Raw genomic sequence first — 18,466 nt, 5'->3', positions numbered from 1 at the left:
TTCTGTGCATTCTTAGTTAGTAATTAGTTTAGATAACCAAACATCTTAATTTTTAGGCTAGATAATAAAAAGGAAGTAAATACTAGTGCTCACAGTTCCTTTGGGTTTGACAATTCGGTCTTGCTGAACTATACTACTATTCGATAGGTACACTTGCCTTAATCGTGATAATAAGTTAGACTCAAGAATGATTCATCTATAAATTTTTAAAACCTATTACGAATATCATGTATCAAAGCTCATTTTCATGTTTATGTTGTCGAAATCATTAAAAGAAAAAGAAAAGAAATACAAGCTAGGGTTCGACCTTGATTTTCATTGATTAAGGTATGTGTTTTGATCAATTTTTGATAATTCCTACATTTTTTGTAATCGTTGCTTCGTATACTATCAAACCCATGCCTCAATTCCTAATTTTGATGATGATTTTGAAATGTTCCATTGATGAAATTATGAGCTTTGTAAAGTTAGTTGTTGATAAATGAAAGTTTGATGTTGGGTTTACATGTTTTGTCTTTGGATTTTTGATGGTTTTGAGTAAAATGGACTAAATTGTGAAAATGAGAAATTGAGGGACTAAAATGTGTAATAAATGAAATGTGTGGACTAGTATGAGTACTAGGAGAATCAGGCTAAGCTTGTGTACAAGCAAATTATGTGTATTTTGTGATTTTGTGATTTAGGGACTAAAGTGTCAAAATATGAAAATGTGATGGTTAGTTTGAAAAATGCCCTAATTGTGTGTATATGGATTGGTTTGAATGATTTAGTGAATAAAATGATTAATTTTGAATGCATATAGATCAAGAAAAGAGGAATTCGGACTTAGACCAGGGGAAGTCGAAGATTATAGAGTAAACAGTCCGAGTCGACAATTTCAAGTACGAGGTAAGTTCGTACGTAAAACATGATATTACAAATATATTTTTTATGCTTGGATTATACATAGATTGTATATATAATTGATTATGGTTGAATACGATGATAAATCAATGGTATTTGGCACTAAATGTGCGATTCAAAATAGCTTCGGCTATCTGAGGCACTAAGTGTACGATACCAAGATAGCTTTAGTTAATTGAAATGGCACTAAGTGTGCAGAATCGTTCTAGCTTTGGCTAACCCTTAAAGCACTAAGTGTGCAGAATCGTTTTAGCTTTGGCTAACCCTTAAAGCACTAAGTGTGCAGATGTTAAAGCATGAATAATCTCTGAAAAGTCTTAAAATATTTGAACGAGAGATGAGAATGAAAATGAATAAATACAGGAAGGTTTAGGTATGTATGATACCTATGTGATAGATGATGTTATGCATATGAAGTTTATTGAATTGGTTTAAATATATGAATGGTGTTGGTATAAAATTGATAGATGAATTGAGAATTAATAAGTACCCTGGTGCTGATGTTTTACATTTTATAAACTATTGATGATTTTTGGTACGAGCTTACTAAGCTTTTGAAAGCTTACTCTGTGTATGTTTGCATTGTTCTTATAGATATCGAAGCTACTGTGAGATTGAGGATCATCGAGGATCGTCACCACACTATCGAATCCCATTTTGGTACCTTTTGAAAATGTATCTAGTAAAGTATGGCATGTATAGGTTAGAAGTACTTTGGATAGGTTTTGTAATGTTTATATTTAGCCATGTGATATGGTTTGATATGGTTATGTTTATGTTTTGATTTTGGTATATGAAATGTGATGCAAAACGATCTTTTTGATGTGTACATGAATGGCTAAGAGAAAGGGTAAGTTTGCTAAGTTTTGGTATGAGATTTGGTCATGAGTTTAGAGATTATGAGACCATATGTTTTGATATGATTTGGTCTTATGTTTTGGCACAATTGAGTTGAGTTTATAAGCATGTAAATGGTTGATAATGTTATGTCATGAATGTTGTATGGTTTGGTATAGAAATTGGCTGAAATTGTTGTGTAAAAATGCTTGGTTTGGTACTTATAGGTTTGACCCATTTGGGGTGGCAAGTTGGCTATTCAAATGGCTTATTTTTGTCCACACGGGTAGGGACACGGGCATGTGTCTCAGCCGTGCGTGACACACGGCTTTGTTGCACGGCCGTGTGTCCCCTAGGGTACCCTACAATTGTAAGTCAGGCTTGAGCACGGCCAAGGCACATGGGCGTGTGGCTAGCCATGTGGCCCAAGTCAGATTCGACCACAGCCAAAGCACACAGGCGTGTCTTGTGGCCGTGTGAACAAGTCAATATGTATGCCCTGTTTTGACACAGTCTAGACACACGAGCATGTCTAAAGCCGTGTGAGGCACACAGCCTATTCACACCGGTGTGTGACCTGTACTTGTTTGAAAACAAAATGTTTAAATTTTGGAGAAATTTTGTATGTGTTCGGTTTAATCCCAAACCCTTTCTAATACATGTTTAAGGTCTCGATGACCTATACAAGAGACTCTATATTGATGTTTAATCTCTGATGCTATGATAATTATGAAATGAATGTTAATGTTTCGATTTTGTCCGGTAATGCCTTTAACCCTAGTCAGCAACGAATACGGGTTAGGGGTGTTACATCCCTATTTTAATACTCGTATGAATTTCTTACATATCTAAGTCACTTAGCTCTTTCACATATTCTTTCTCGACTTGAGTTTTCCCATTGAATCATTTGGAATCATAAAGGATACTCGGAAATCACATAAGCTTGTACAATGCCATATCCCAGATATGATCTTACATGTTACCACATATCGATGTCACTGTCCCAGACAGTGTCTTACATGAAATCGATTAACGATGCCAATGTTCCAGACATGGTCTTACACATAATCTCAATACAATGCCAATGTCCCAAACATGGTCTTTCATGTAATCACATCTCAATAACCTAATGTCTTGACATTCGTATTCTATACTATTCCTAAGACTTCCGGATGTCGTAACTCAATCGATTCTTGGTTGTAATTGTTCTTTCCACATTCATAATAATTCAATGACAAGTAAACACATATAATTAAATTTAAAGACATTTATTTGCATATGAACTTACCTCGTAGTCAGAATGGAGGGACCGGATAGACTATTCGATAACTTTCGATTTCCCTCAATCTAAATTTGATTTCTTTTGTTCTTGATCTTAATCAAGATTAGTGTTGGCCGAATATCACAAGCCCTAAATGGCTTTCTTCTTCCTCTAATTTTCAGCTAGAACAAAGATGATAACTCAAAATTATGGCTTTTATTTTATTTAAGTTATGTTAATTAACATTTTTACTAATTTACCCTTAATGAAACCATTATGAAATCACCTAATACAGGCTCATTTATGAAAATTTCCACTTTCAATGGTCTAATAACAACATAAAGACCTTTCATGTAATAAGCCATAGCAATTAGACACCTTTATCAAATATAATACAACTTTTGCATTTTACACGATTTAGTTCTTTTCTTAAATTAACCACTTAAACAATAAAATTATTTCATGAAACTTTCACACATATATAATCACATACTGTAAACACAAAAAATAATATTAAAAATAATTTTACTTCCTCAAATTTGTGGTTCCAAAACTACTGTTCTGATTTAGCTAAAACCTGGCTGTTACAACTCTCCCCCCTTAGGGATTTTCGTCCCCGAAAATCTTACCAGCAAATAGGTTTGGATATTGCTTTCTCATAGTATGCTCAAGTTCCCACGTGGCTTCTTCAACCCCGTGTCGATGCCATAATAATTTCACTAATGAAATTTTCTTATTTCTCAGCTCTTTAATCTCACGAGTTAGAATTCAGATCGGTTCCTCACTGTACGATAAATCTGAATGAATCTCAACTTCGGTCGGGGAAATAACATGCGAAGGGTCAGATCAGTATCGTCTGAGCATCGATACATGAAATATATTATGAATCCTTTCTAACTTAGACGACAATGCTAGCCGATAAGCCACTGGTCCAACTTACTCTATAATCTCATACAGCTCGATAAATCTCAGACTCAATTTTCCTTTACGACCAAATTGAAGTATTTTCTTCCACGGAGATACTTTTCAAAACACTCTATCCCCGATATGAAACTCAATATTTTTGCGTTTCAAGTCTGCGTAAGATTTCTATAGATCTAAAGCTGCTTTCAGATTATCACGAATTACTTTCACTTTTTCTTCAGTCTCTCTAACGAAATGAACCTCGTGAATCTTATTCTCACTTAACTCAGTCCAGTACAAAGGTGTTCAACACTTCTGATCGTATAATGTAATGCCCTGATTTTTGAGATTTTTCGGGTTTCTGTAATTTTTGGTAAATTTTGAAATTTTGGTCTTCTGAATATTGGAATTGTGTTTAAGTGTGTTAGTGGGCCTTTAGAAGGCCCAAGCCTAAGTTAAACACGGTAAAATATCAAGGTTGGATTTTAAGTGAATAGGAGACTTGGTTAAGTGGGCTTTTAAGAAGAACTTCGTAAATTATGATGCAAATAAGGCCTTGGTAAAGTGGCAAGGTGGCACCACTAAGTTCCTAAAAAAAATGGCTTCTGGAAAGGAATTAAAGGTCCAGGGTTCAAGTTGCAAGGTAAGCATATTGTTACTTTTTAATTTTAGGCATGTGCCGGGCATGTGATCACTTAAGTGAATTTCGGCAAGGGCCTTAGGAAGGTTGGGCCGATTGTTTCAGTTGATATTAGGGTTAGGTTCTTTTCTTTTTTTGTCTTGGAGAATTAGGGTTAGCCACCTGAAAGCTTTCACTGCCATTCATCCTTTCTGAGTTCTCACAAAAGCCAAAAACGCAAATTCCTTCTCCTTGGTGCCGATTTTTTCTTCCTCTCTTTTTCCTCCATTTTCTTTCTTCCTTTTTGCTTTTTCTTCTAGCCGAAACCTTCTGATCACCTTACTCACCTCCTCTGTCAATCCCATCCTCCACAAAACCTCCATAGCCGATTGCCAAAAAGCCGAAATCCCGAAAACTCACTTCTTGTGCCGATTTCTCCAAGCCAAAATCCTTCAGTTATTTTTGTTCATTTTGATCAACTTTCATCTTCTCTAAACCCTTAGTATCTGTCGACAACATTACTTCAAAGTTATAGCCACAAATTGTCATCTTCTTCATCACTTAAAAAGCCGAAATACCATAGATTTAGGGACTCATAGTCGAAACTTCAGATCTCCTAGATCCGAGTTCTACTATCGTTTAGAGGATAGATCTGCATCAGATCTACGTAGAAATCAAAGAGGAGTAAGAGGTAAGTGCTCATCACCTCAGATCTAGTCTTATTTTACAATTTAGAAAAGCCGAATTCCTTAAAATCTAGGGAGGCTGTCGATTTGGGCATATGGCTTTAAGGGTCTTTAACCGGTGATTTATTTTGGTGATTAGTGTCTTCTAGAGGTTTGATCGGAGGCTTGGATCTTTGGAACAACTACACTTAGATCTAGTCATCGGTTTTCAGAAAAAAGTAAGATTCTAAAGGCTTTAGAGGCATGGTTCGAATATGGGTTGCTGAATATTGGGATTGGTTGTTGTGGGTTGCAATCTAAGAATTGTGGTAATCAATTGTAGGACATCGTAAGGGATCTCAGTAGCAGTCGTCGTGAAATAGGTGTGTATCAAACACCCTCTTATAGTTTAATTCAGCAAAAGCCGAAATGCCAAAATTTCAGCATTTCGTGGGCTTGTAAGTGTGCGAGTGCTCACAAGACGTTTAGAAATCATTAGATCTGAAATTGCAAAGTGCTCAGTTAGTCGTGTTTGAAATTTCGTGCACTTCGGTAATTGGGCTTATATTGCTAATGGACACTGTAGGGCTAATAGGGGTTTTAGGGCCCAATGGCTAAAATTGTGAAATTGAGATAAATAAATTACTGTGATGGCAAATGGGCTAGTAAGGACCGTAACATTCATGAGAACCCTTAAAACTGATAAAAATACTGAAATACCTTTATAGGTGGAAAGTTTACAGTTTTACCCCTAGGAGCAAAATTATTGATATACCCCTAGGGTTAAGGTTGACCTGGATGCATGTTTGATTGTTACTATTTACTGCATGCCATGTTATTATTATCTGATGCATGGGACTGGGTTATTGATGGAGGAAGTACTGAAAGTGGCTTGACCACGTACTGGAGGCTTTGCCTCAACTTACTGATATCTGAGCAGCTATGCTGTAACTGTGGAGTGTATGACTAGGTGGGTTGAGCTATTTCCCACATGGAGTGGAGGGCTGGTACAGGTGGGGTGTAGCAGTTGGTTATAGGCCGGGTTGGGCTTGCATACACGAATATGTATGTTCTGTTCTGGAATGGGCCTATGGGCCATACTGTTATCTGAAAAGGGGCTAAGGCCCAGTTTATCGTATTTTGAAAAGCGCTTCGGCCCAGTACCCGCTGTTATCTGAATAGGGCTTAGGCCCAATGGGCTTGAGCTGATTTGGGATTTGGATGGGTTTTCCATATACACTGAGTTTTCCAAACTCACCCCCTTTCTCTTCCATCCTTGCAGGTGAGCCCTAGTTGGTGGGCTTGGAGCTGGGCGGGATTTAGAGTGGCCACGAAGATTAAATTTCTGGTTTTAAATAAGTTTCAAGTAGCTTCCTTTTTAATTTTCGCATTTATTTTTGATTATTTCTATTTTGGTTAAAGTTGTAATAATGCCGCTCTATTATTTTTATTTTGGGTTTTTAAACTACTTAAATCGTTTTTGACTTGAGATTCACATCACTTAAATTGATTCCTTGAAATTGGTTAACTTTAGGTTTATCAAAAATTACTTGTTTCAAACCGACACGACAACCAAACGTCTTCGAAACGAAACTTTTCAAAGTGCAACAAAAGTCATGTTTTTCTACACCTTTAACAATCGATAATGGATAGGACTCACAGTAGTGAATCAGAACATTTCTCTTAAAACATCATTAATGGTTTTTGCAAAGCTCACCCAAACTTTAGTAAACTAGGTAACTTGGTTAGTGGTAGGTAAAGTGACACACCGGATTCGGCCGTAACGTCTAGGCCAGGTTTGTGGTGTTACATATAAAGCTTCATATGGTGCCATCTTAATACTCGATTGAAAACTGTTGTTATATGCGAATTCAATCAACGAAAAATGCTTTTTTCACGTACCTTCGAACATAAGAATGAAACATCTCAACATATCCTCGAATATCTGAATAACTCGCTCAGATTGACCATTCGTCTGCGGGTGAAATGCGGTACTAAAATGTAGTTTTCTACCCAGTGCATCTTGCAGTTTCTTCCAAAACCTCGATGTGAACCTCGGATCTCAATCCGAAACAATAGAAATAGGTACTCCGTGTAATCTCACAACCTCGGAGATATACAACTCAGCTAGCTGTTCATACCGAAATAAAATGAGTCGATTTTGTCAATCTGTCAACTATAACCTAGATTGCATCTTTCTTTCTCAGAGATAGGGGAAATCTTGACACAAAATCCATAGTCACTCTATCCCATTTCCACTCAGGAATTATAATTGGCTGTAATAAACCAGACTGTACCTGATGCTTAGCTTTAACTTGCTGACAAATCAAACATTTAGAAACGAATTCTGAAATGTCACGTTTCATACCATGACACCAATAGAGCTATTTCAAATCGTTATACATTTCGTACTTCCTAGATGAACAGGTAAAAGAGAATTAACTCTGAATTTCTCGAAACACAAATTCAGCCTCTGAATCTTAAACATTCATCTGAATCAGGGTTTGAATCACATTGAGCTCGTTTTGCTAACATTTCATTATCAAATTTCTATACTTTACAAATCTGCTATAAAAGCAACGGTCTCTCTTTCAACTTAGCTACAATTGAGCCATCATTAGGTAGAGCCAATTGAGTATTCATTTTACGTAGAGCAAACAAAGATTTTTGGCTTAATGCATCAGCAACTACATTTTCTTTTCCCGGATGGTAGTTAATCACTAGCTCGTAATCTTCTAGCAATTTTAGCCATCTCTGTTCTTGCAAGTTCAAATCTTATTGAGTCATCAGATATTTCAAACTCTTGTGATCTGAATAAATATGGAATTTCTCACCGAACAGATAATGGCGCCAAATCTTCAACGCAAACAGAATAGCTGCTAACTCTAAATCGTGAGTCGGGTAATTCTTTTCTTACTGTTTCAACTGTCTCGAGGCATAAGCTATGACTTTGCTTTCCTGCATCAAAATGAAGCCCATACCATTTAACGATGCATCACTATAGATCATAAAGTTTTTAGCCGATTCTGGCTGTACTAACACTGGAGCTTTAGTCAAAAGAGCTTTTAGCTGATCGAAACTTTTCTAACATTTCTCAGACCATTCAAACTTTACATCTTTCTGTAGCAATCTCATCAACGGAGTCGCAATCATCGAGAAGCCTTTCAAAAATCATCTATAATATCCCGCTAGTCCTAGAAAACTGCAAACCTCGAAAAATTTCTCGGAGGCTTCCAATCTATAATCGCAGATATCTTGCTCGGATCGACTTGAATACTCGGTGCTGACACAGTATGCCCCAGAAAACCAACCTCACGTAACCAGAATTCACATTTACTGAAATTTGCATATAATTGCTTATCACGTAAAGTCTACAATACAATTCTCAAATGCTTGGCATGCTCAGATTCATCTTGTGAATACATCAATATGTCATCAATAAACACAACAAAAAATTGATCTAGGTACGGTCTAAAAATCCAATTCATTAAATCCATAAAGACTACAGGAGCATTCGTTAGTCCAAAAGGCATAACTAAGAATTCATAGTGTCCGAACCTCGTTCTAAATGAGATTTTTGACACATCAGAGTCTTTAACTCGTAACTGGTAATAGCTCGATCTCAAATCTATCTTTGAAAGCACTGTAGCCCCTTTCGATTGATCAAACAAATCATCTATTCTAGGCAAAGGATATTTGTTCTTGATCGTTATTTTGTTAAGCTATTGATAGTCTATACACATTCTAATCGTGCCATCTTTCTTTTTCACAAAGAATACAGGAGCACCCTAGGGTGAGAAACTCGATCTTGCAAAACCTCTATCTATCAGTTCTCACAACTGAGCTTTCAATTCTTTTAACTATGTTGGATCCATTCTGTATGGATCTATTGATATCGGCGTTGTATCTGGCATTAACTCAATACCAAACTCAACCTCTCAGATTGGTGGTACCTAGTACCTCTTCAGGAAACACATCTGGGTATTAACACACAACTGGCACTGATTTGATCTTCTTTTCATTCACTTTCGTATCAAGCACATAAACAAAATAAGATTCACAACCCTTTCTCACATATTTCTGAGCTAACATCATGAAATCACCACTGGCAAGCCATTTAGATCATCTGACTCAATTCAGATAGTCTCATTATTCTGACATCTCAAATCAATCGTCTTTCATTTGTAATTCACAATAGCATCATGCAATGTTAGTCAATCCATTCCCAGAATTATATCAAATTCATCAAATGGTAACAGCATCAGATCAGCCAGAAAACAAAAATATTGAATCATCGATAGACAGTTCTTGCATACTTTATCAACCAATACAAACTTTCCTATGGGGTTTGATACTTTAATTACAAATTTAGTAGACTCTCCAGGAAAAGTCTTAGTAGATACTAAATTCACATATATATATATGAGTTGATCCTGGATCTATCAATGCAAAAACATTAGTATCATAGAGAGTAAAAGTACCGGTAATAACATCCGGAGTTGACGCTTCTTCACGAGCACGAACAGCATAGGCTCGTGCAGGTACTCTAACATCAGATCTCGCAGTAGTGTCTCTTGTCACACCTCTACCACCACTCACATTTCCCGTGATTCTGGGTGGTCTACCTCTAGCTGCAGTGTTACTCGACCTCGTATTCTGTACTGTATCTTGCTCAACCAACTCTGGACAATCACGGATAAAATGATCCAATGATCCACATTTAAAATAAGCCCTATCATTCAATCTAAAATCACCGATATGCCATTTACCACAATGTTTACATTCAGGTCAGATAGGTTAGCTCGAGCTTTGAATGTCTCACTCGATTTCTATTTGAATGACCCACTGATGTATTGGAACGATTAAACGAGTCTTGAAATTTCTTCAATGCAGACTAATAAGATTTAGTAGTTGATCTCTTTCTTGAATCTCTTGCTTCAAAATTAGCTTTTCTCTTTCTTTGCTGAGATCCTCAGTTTTACAAGCCCTCTCAACTAGAACAACAAATTCTTTCAATTCAAGCATCCCAACTAACAGTTTTATATCTTCATTCAATCCATCAACAAACCTTTTACACATGATCTCTTTAGTGGAAGCATATTCCCGAGCATACTTGCTTAAACGTACGAACTCCTTTTCATACTTAGTGATAGTCATCCGACCTTGTTTGAACTCTAAAAACTCTTTATGTTTCTGTTCGAGAAAATGATTACTTATGTATTTCTTTCGAAACTCGGATTGAAAGAATTCCCATGTAACTCGTTCCATCGGAACTACAGATGTCAATGTTTTCCACCAATGATACGCATTATCTCTTAGCAAAGATACAATACACTTGATACATTCATTTGGAGTATAGGACAATTCAGCAAACACTCTGATCGTATTCTCGAGCTAAAACTCAGCTCTCTCTGCATCATCATCAACTATAGTCCAGAACTCCTCAGCCCCATGTTTCCGACTCTTATCAACAAGTGGCTTACTCAATTGAATCGGATCTATCACTTGTGGTACAACTGGGACATGTTGAGGAACAGGTGGGGTGGAGGTTGTTGAGCTACCGGATTCATTTGTAAGAATTTCGTGAACCACTCACTCATCATCTGGAAGAAGGCTTGTTTAGCCTCTCCCTCGTGGCTACTAGTTACAAGTCTAGAATTAGACTGCACTACCCCTTGAGCGGGAGTGGGTGCATTACTTTCAACATCGCTAGCTACGGCTCGATCGTGATCCATTTGCTATAAGAAAAACACATTTTAACTGTCACGAATCATCACACTATCGCAGTTTATATATATGGCATGTATAGCTAGACTCTCACATGCTACGTTAGTCCTAGAATCAACTAAATCGTAGCTTTGATACCAATTAAATGTAACACCCCTAACCTATATCAGTTGCCAGAACAGGGTTACGAGGCATTACCAATCAATACACATCGTTCGCATACAAAACATATACATTTATGCATTCATATAAAAAATCCATTCAAAGCATTCACGTTGTCCCTTATAAGGCTCTATGAGCCTTAAAATATGCTTAGAAGTGGTTCGGGACTAAACCGATAATATTTGCAATCTTTGAGAAACTTAGAAAATTTTTCAACATTTAAGGGTCATACGCCAATGTGACAGGCTGTGTGCCTCACACGGCTACCAGACACGCCTGTGTCACAGGCCGTGTGAAAATAGGGCATACCTACTAACTTACACCACACGGCCAAAGACAAGCTTGTGTGCCACGATTGTGGGAAAACTGGAGAGGATACTGACTTGGGTCACACGACCGACCATACGCCCATGTCTAGCCCGTGTGCCACACATGGCTAGTAGACATGCCCATGTGTTTAAGCCGTGCCTAACCTGTAAGGTATATTGACTTTAATTTTAAGGGTTACCCTAGGGGACACACAGTCGTGTAGCATGACTTGTATCACACACGGCTGAGACATGCACCCGTGTCTCTGCCCGTATGGACAAAAATAGGCTATTTGTAAAGCCAATTTGCCACCCTTTTTCTCATGCACATAAAGCAATCAAATAATACCATTTCAATGCATATATAGGCAGCCAATTCAGACACATATTATGCCATCTATCCTCAACCATTTCAACTACTCAATTCCATATTCAAAACATACCAACTCATTATGCCAAAATCACCAAATTCACATAACTTCTAAATGTATTTTCATCACCTTACCATCAACTAAATCATGCCTCCCAAACATATCAATTCATCATCTATAAATCATACCATAATGTACCATTCCTCAAACATTAATAACTAACCAAATGAGTAACCATTTAGTCATATCCATAACCATGGCAAATAATGCCAAAACACAAGACATTATATACATCACATATAACACTTATCCAAAACATAATTTTAAGCCAACTTAAATGGCCAAATACATACCAACATTTCCAACAAAAACAAGCGATATCTCATAGCTATATCAAATCATAAAACATATCATCAACTCACTAACCTATACTTGCCACATACCAAATTTACAAGTATCCAAAAATACCAACAAGTAGTAGATAGTGTGATGATGGTTCCCTATGATCCCCGATGTCTGAGCTAGCTTCGATAATCTATAAAACATGGAAGAACACACAAAGTAAGGTTCAAAAGCTTAGTAAACCATATACAAATAAAGTGAACACATGAATATTTGTATATCAATTCAAATATGTTAAACATAGCTAATCACATTCAAATTCAGCAGGCTTTCTAATTGAACATATATTCAACGTCTTATTCGAGTTCATCAAATATTTCCCTATTTTCAATACTCATATGAATTTCATACGTACTAGAGTCACTTAGCTCTTTCACATATTCTTTCTTGACTTGACTTTACCCATTGAACCGTTTGGAATCATTAAGGATACTCGAAAATCACATAAGCTCGTACAATGCCATATCCCAGATATGGTCTTACATGTTATCACATATCGATGCCATTGTCCCAGACAAGGTCTTACACAAAATTGATTAACGATGCCAATGACCCAGACATGGCCTTACACGTAATCTCAATACAATGCCAATGACCCAGACATGGTCTTACATGTAATCATCTCGATAACCTAATGTCATGACATTTGTATCCTATACTATTCCTAAGAATTTCGGATGTCATAACTCTGTCAATTCTTGCTCGTAATTGTTCTTCCCACATTCATAATAATTCAATGACAAGTAAACACATATAATTCAATTTAAATACATTTATTTGCATATGAACTTACCTCATAGTCAGAATAGAGAGACCGGATAGACTATTCAATAACTTTCGATTTCCCTCGATCTAAATTCGATTTCTTCCATTCTTGATCTTAATTAAGCTTAGTGTTGGCCGAATATCACAAGCCCTAAATGGCTTTCTTCTTCCTCTAATTTTCGGCTAGAACAAAGATGATAACTCAAAATTATGGCTTTTATTTTATTTATGTTATGTTAATTAATATTTTTACTAATTTACCCTTAATGAAACCTTTATGAAATCACCTAATATAAGCCTATTTATGAAAATTTCCACTTTTAATGGTCTAATAACAACATAAGGAATCTTTCATTTAATAAGCCATAGCAATTAGACACCTTTATCAAATAGAATGCAACTTTTGCATTTTACGCGATTTAGTCCTTTTCTCAAATTAACCATTTAAGCGATAAAATTATTTCATGAAACTTTCACACATATATAATCACACATTGTAAACACAAAAAATAATATTAAAAAATAATTTTATAACCTCGAATTTGTTGATCCGAAACCACTATTATGATTTAGCTAAAATCGAACTGTTACACTATAAATATATTGAAATAGTATGAAATGATGTGGCTTTGGTTTGCTTGAGGAGGTTGAGAATGCGGCTTAAACCAAGCCTATTTTTGCCTCACACAGTTGAGCCCACGGGTGTGTGACTCGACCATGTATCTGCTAAAACTTAGTTAAGCAAGTCAGTGAGTTACTCGGCTTAGACACACGGGCATGTCTACTGGCCGTGTGTGACACATGGGCTGACACATGGGCGTGTGGTCAGTCGTGTGACACAAGTCAGTATACCCTTCAGATTTCATATGGCCAAGTCACACGGCCGTGTCTTCAGATGTGAGATGCAAGTTAGTATGTATGCCCTATTTTCATACGGCTTGTGACACGGGTGTGTTTGGTGGCCGTGTGAGGCACATGGCCAATTCATACGGGCGTGTGACCCTTATATAAGTGAAAAATTTCTAAGTTATTTGAAACTTTCATATGTTAACGGTTTAGTCTCGAACCACATCTAAACCATGTATATGACCTCGTAGGCCCTTATAAGGGACAATATGATTATATTGATTGATGTATGAGAATGAATGTTATATGTTGTAGAATGATCGATAATGCCTCATAACCCTATTCTGGTAACGGATACGGGTTAGGGGTGTTACAATAAATCTCAATCACAAACATCATCAATTCATCAACCATTTCCAAGTAACATTAAACACATTACAAAATGGCATTAGTACATCTAAAAACATTTACCCAACATACATCATTTTGTTTCAAATTCACAAGCATGATACCAATTCCACAAACCTCATAATATAAGCCATAAGCGCACTTATATATACATAATCAAACTAGCCAAAATAAGTCAAGTATCACAACTATATATATACAAACCAAAACATAACCATTCACTAGCCATTTCAAATGGAAAAACTCACTATCAAAACATAATAAACATGACCATAATCCTATACATGCCATATGACCAAACCATAAGCTTAAAAGTACCAAAGTGATGGTTGGATAGTGTGACGTAGTCTCCGACGATCCCCAAATCCGAGCTACCTTTGAAATCGCTAAAAGACATGGAAAATAAACGAAGTAAGCTTTATAGCTTAGTAAGGGCATATGATATAAACTTAACTAATCACAAATACACCATTCATTAATTTAAACATATTAACATGAAATTCATGATTACAAACAAACCTTTCACATGCTTATTCATACACTTATCTGCAAAATTCATAACTTCTTCGATTAAAAGCTCATACTATGCATGTACATACTTGTACCAATTCATAACAAGCTCATACATATTCGGAATACCATTGAATACTTAATATCTCACACACTAAGTGTCGTACATAGCCGAAGCTATCTCGATCTTGCACACTGAGTGCCATATATAGTCGAAGCTATCTCAATCTCGCACACTAAGTGCTAGATGTAGTCGAAGCTATCTCGATCTTGCACACTAAGTGGTATATGTAGCCGAAGCTATCTCGATCTCGCACACTAAGTGCCATATATATCTGAAGCTATGTCAAATCACACACTAAGTGCCACATATAGCTGAATTGTCGTTGAACGTGACTGTAGTCCCATATATACAATTTATGCAATATCAAAGCATTAAAAAGCATAATTATAATAGTGCTTATTTCATACGAACTTACCTCAGATATTAAAACGGCAAATCAAGTGATTAGTCGATAACTTTCGTTTTTCATCGATCTAGGTCCGAATTTCATTTTTCTTGGTCTAAATATATTCAAAATTAACTCATTTAATTAACTATTTATTCAATTCAATCCAAAATATACATTAGGGATATTTTAGACATTTGCCCTTAAGCTTTCACATTTTTCACAATTTAGCCCTTATTTCATAAAATCACAAATTAATGAAATTCCTAATATACCCATGCTAGGCGAATTACTAATATGCCTATTGGAACGCCGGTGCCTCCAAGGCGCAGCGAAAAAATAGAATAATTAAAACATTCCGGCGATCCAAACCAAGGATCCATGTGTAAGGAATGAATCAGGGTGATAAAAAGGGTTTCGAAATTACCGAAACTTCAATCTGAGTAGACAGAGACGCCTAGGCAACAGGAATGCTAAACCACTATCGAACCAAGCCGCAACCTTTTCCGATGTCGACCTCTATGTAGTCCACTCGATTGACAATGAACGGTACAAATCCCAGAAAACTATTTTCAGAGAGTATTTTGCTAAACGGCTGTTAGACCACATTGCATATTTTCGGGCTAGTTTTTATATATGCTTTTTAGGGTTTTTACCCTTTCTATATATAACTCCCTCTTAATTGGTATATATTTATAACGAATTTTAATTCATTAAAATTAATCTGAACATAATAATTATCATTCAAATAAATATAATAATGTTTAACCGAAAAATTATAATTACATTAATTATAATAAAGATTTCGGTAAACTATATTTATTTAAACTTATATACGAACTAAATTCATATATTAATAAAATTATGTTCTGATTATGTGTACAACATCCTTGTACATATAGTATGTTCAACAATTTGATTGCCCAATTAAATTAAGTCTATAATTAATTTAATTCATGTGACAACCAAGCAATATACCAACTATGTTTTACCTCGTTCATTTCAACCATAGGGAGTGACCCTATAGGTTCTTGTAACGTTAGCAGTAATATTAGAACGAATCTAGTGTTACAAACAATGAGTGGCATCTAGCAATGCATCAATGCTACGTAAGTTACAAGAAGTCATGATTCGACATAACCTTTTGTGATTAACCTTTCATGCATTAATCCTTAAGTCCTACATCTTTGGAGTGGACACAAGTCATGGAATAGTCACACTTGCATAGTCCATCCCATGTTTCTTGATACCTTGAGTAGACTATGATACACAAATAAGTATGACATTTCATATCAACTTATTTGAGCATGGCCATGCATTTCTAGCCTCACTCAATCAAGTGGCCTGAGATATTACTCCTATTATGTAGGAGGGACTTATCCTATATTGATCAACTATATCCCTCAACATAGATTGTGGTATATCTAACATCAGTCTTTATAGAACAACCAATTACGATATTTGTTTGACTGTATCAAAATATACAACTCACGAAGTTGGGATAAAGATGATCTCAAGTATGAGGACCATATACATATTAATCACAATGAGTAATGTTGTGACAATTACATAATAATCCAAGAAACATACTCATAGCTGGTCAGTCCAATATGTTGTTCTCTAACACACATATTCATGCATTGATTCTGACACTCCATATCAATGACAACTCTTTATCATCAATCAACTACATGTTAGTCTTAATGCATTATTATTGTCCTAGCCAACAATAATACTTGACTAAGGATCTTTTAAGAATAATCATCTTATTCTCAGGACATTATTATAAAATAGTTTATTTATGCACACAGAAAAGAAACTGAAATAATAATGGCAACGCCTTATATTAATAAACATGATAAACCAAGTATGTTATTACAACCATCTCGTGATTGATCTTCGGGCATACTCTTACAATGCCCCTAGCTGTAACACCCCAAACCCGGTCTGGATGTTATGGCCGGATTAGGCGATGTCACATAGTAGTATGTTTGAAAATCGTAACTTTGCTTAAAAATAATTTTTGTTTAGAAACATTGTAATATTACCTATTATTCTAATCTCGAGTTATTTAGTCCTTCGAGTGTTTTCAAAACGTTTATTCAATGCAGAAGCTTTTAAAACAAATTGCGTATTTGTGGTATTTTTAATAAAACATCTATCTTTTTGAAAACCCGTGTCCTTTCCTATTGCTAGTAGTAATAAACCAAAAAATGAAAATCCCGAGTTAAGTAAAAATCCATAGAGGCCATATTACAGCAAAATGATCCCAATTAAACGTAAAATCATAAATAGCTAATAAACAATGTAATAGAAAATGTGTGAACACCACTGAGTCCTCCGTTGCACCGACTTACCTATGTTGAGGATTACCTGTACAGATTAAACAGAAGGAGTTTATGTAAACTCAGTGTCCAATCCCCATATAAACAAGCAGTCAAAATGCAATCATAGTCTGGGTTTAAGCCCATTATAGTATCAATATTCAATATAGTAACAATTATGCAGTATCAAATCCTACCCAGCCAGCCTCTACACTCCAACTCCGTCCAACCCTACAGTTCATGTGGGGATATAATCAACCAACCGATCCCTACACTCCAAAAAGTACCGGATGCGGCACCAGATAGTATTTTACAGCTGAGCTAGTAGTAAATTAGGCTCGAGGCCTTTGAATACACTTCCTTCGTACATTGTATTTCCCCCAACCCAATGCAATGCAATATACAAATATGACATGCTATCACATCATATCATGCATGTAAACAATGCATACAGTATCAATCAGTGGGACATCATCATGCTTAATCATATCAGTCATACAGTCATTTCAATCAGTTAGGGGTCTAAGCAAGCTTACCAACCCTATAGTAGGTCCACAGTCGACTCGGGCGACCCATGCAACTTTAGCAATAAAATAGTGAAAATGGGCCTACAAGCCCATGATGTTCGCCCGTGTGGGCCCACACATCCGTGTGGCCTACATGGCCCAACTTGGCACTGGCCATGTGGATCACACGGCCTGGCCCAAAAATCCCACATGCCCATGTGGGCTCACACGCCCGTATAGCCCACACGGTCCAATTCAATTTGACCCGTGTATCGTAAATGGCCAGCCTCATCGATCACACGCCCGTGTTCAATCACACAGCCTACCACACGGATGACCACACACCCGTATGGCATTGACAGCCTCACTTTTTGGGCTTTTGTCAATTCTCATTTACAGTGTTACAGTTACACACCTATAGTGTTTTTGATACTTAAGCCCTCCTGAACATTTCAATACTGTAAGGTTTCCAATTAACTTGCTAAGAAACAGTACGAAGG

This window comes from Gossypium hirsutum, chromosome A04 (assembly GCF_007990345.1).
Source record: "Gossypium hirsutum isolate 1008001.06 chromosome A04, Gossypium_hirsutum_v2.1, whole genome shotgun sequence".
Classification (NCBI taxonomy): Eukaryota; Viridiplantae; Streptophyta; class Magnoliopsida; order Malvales; family Malvaceae; genus Gossypium; species Gossypium hirsutum.
Note: the sequence above shows the minus strand (reverse complement) of the source record.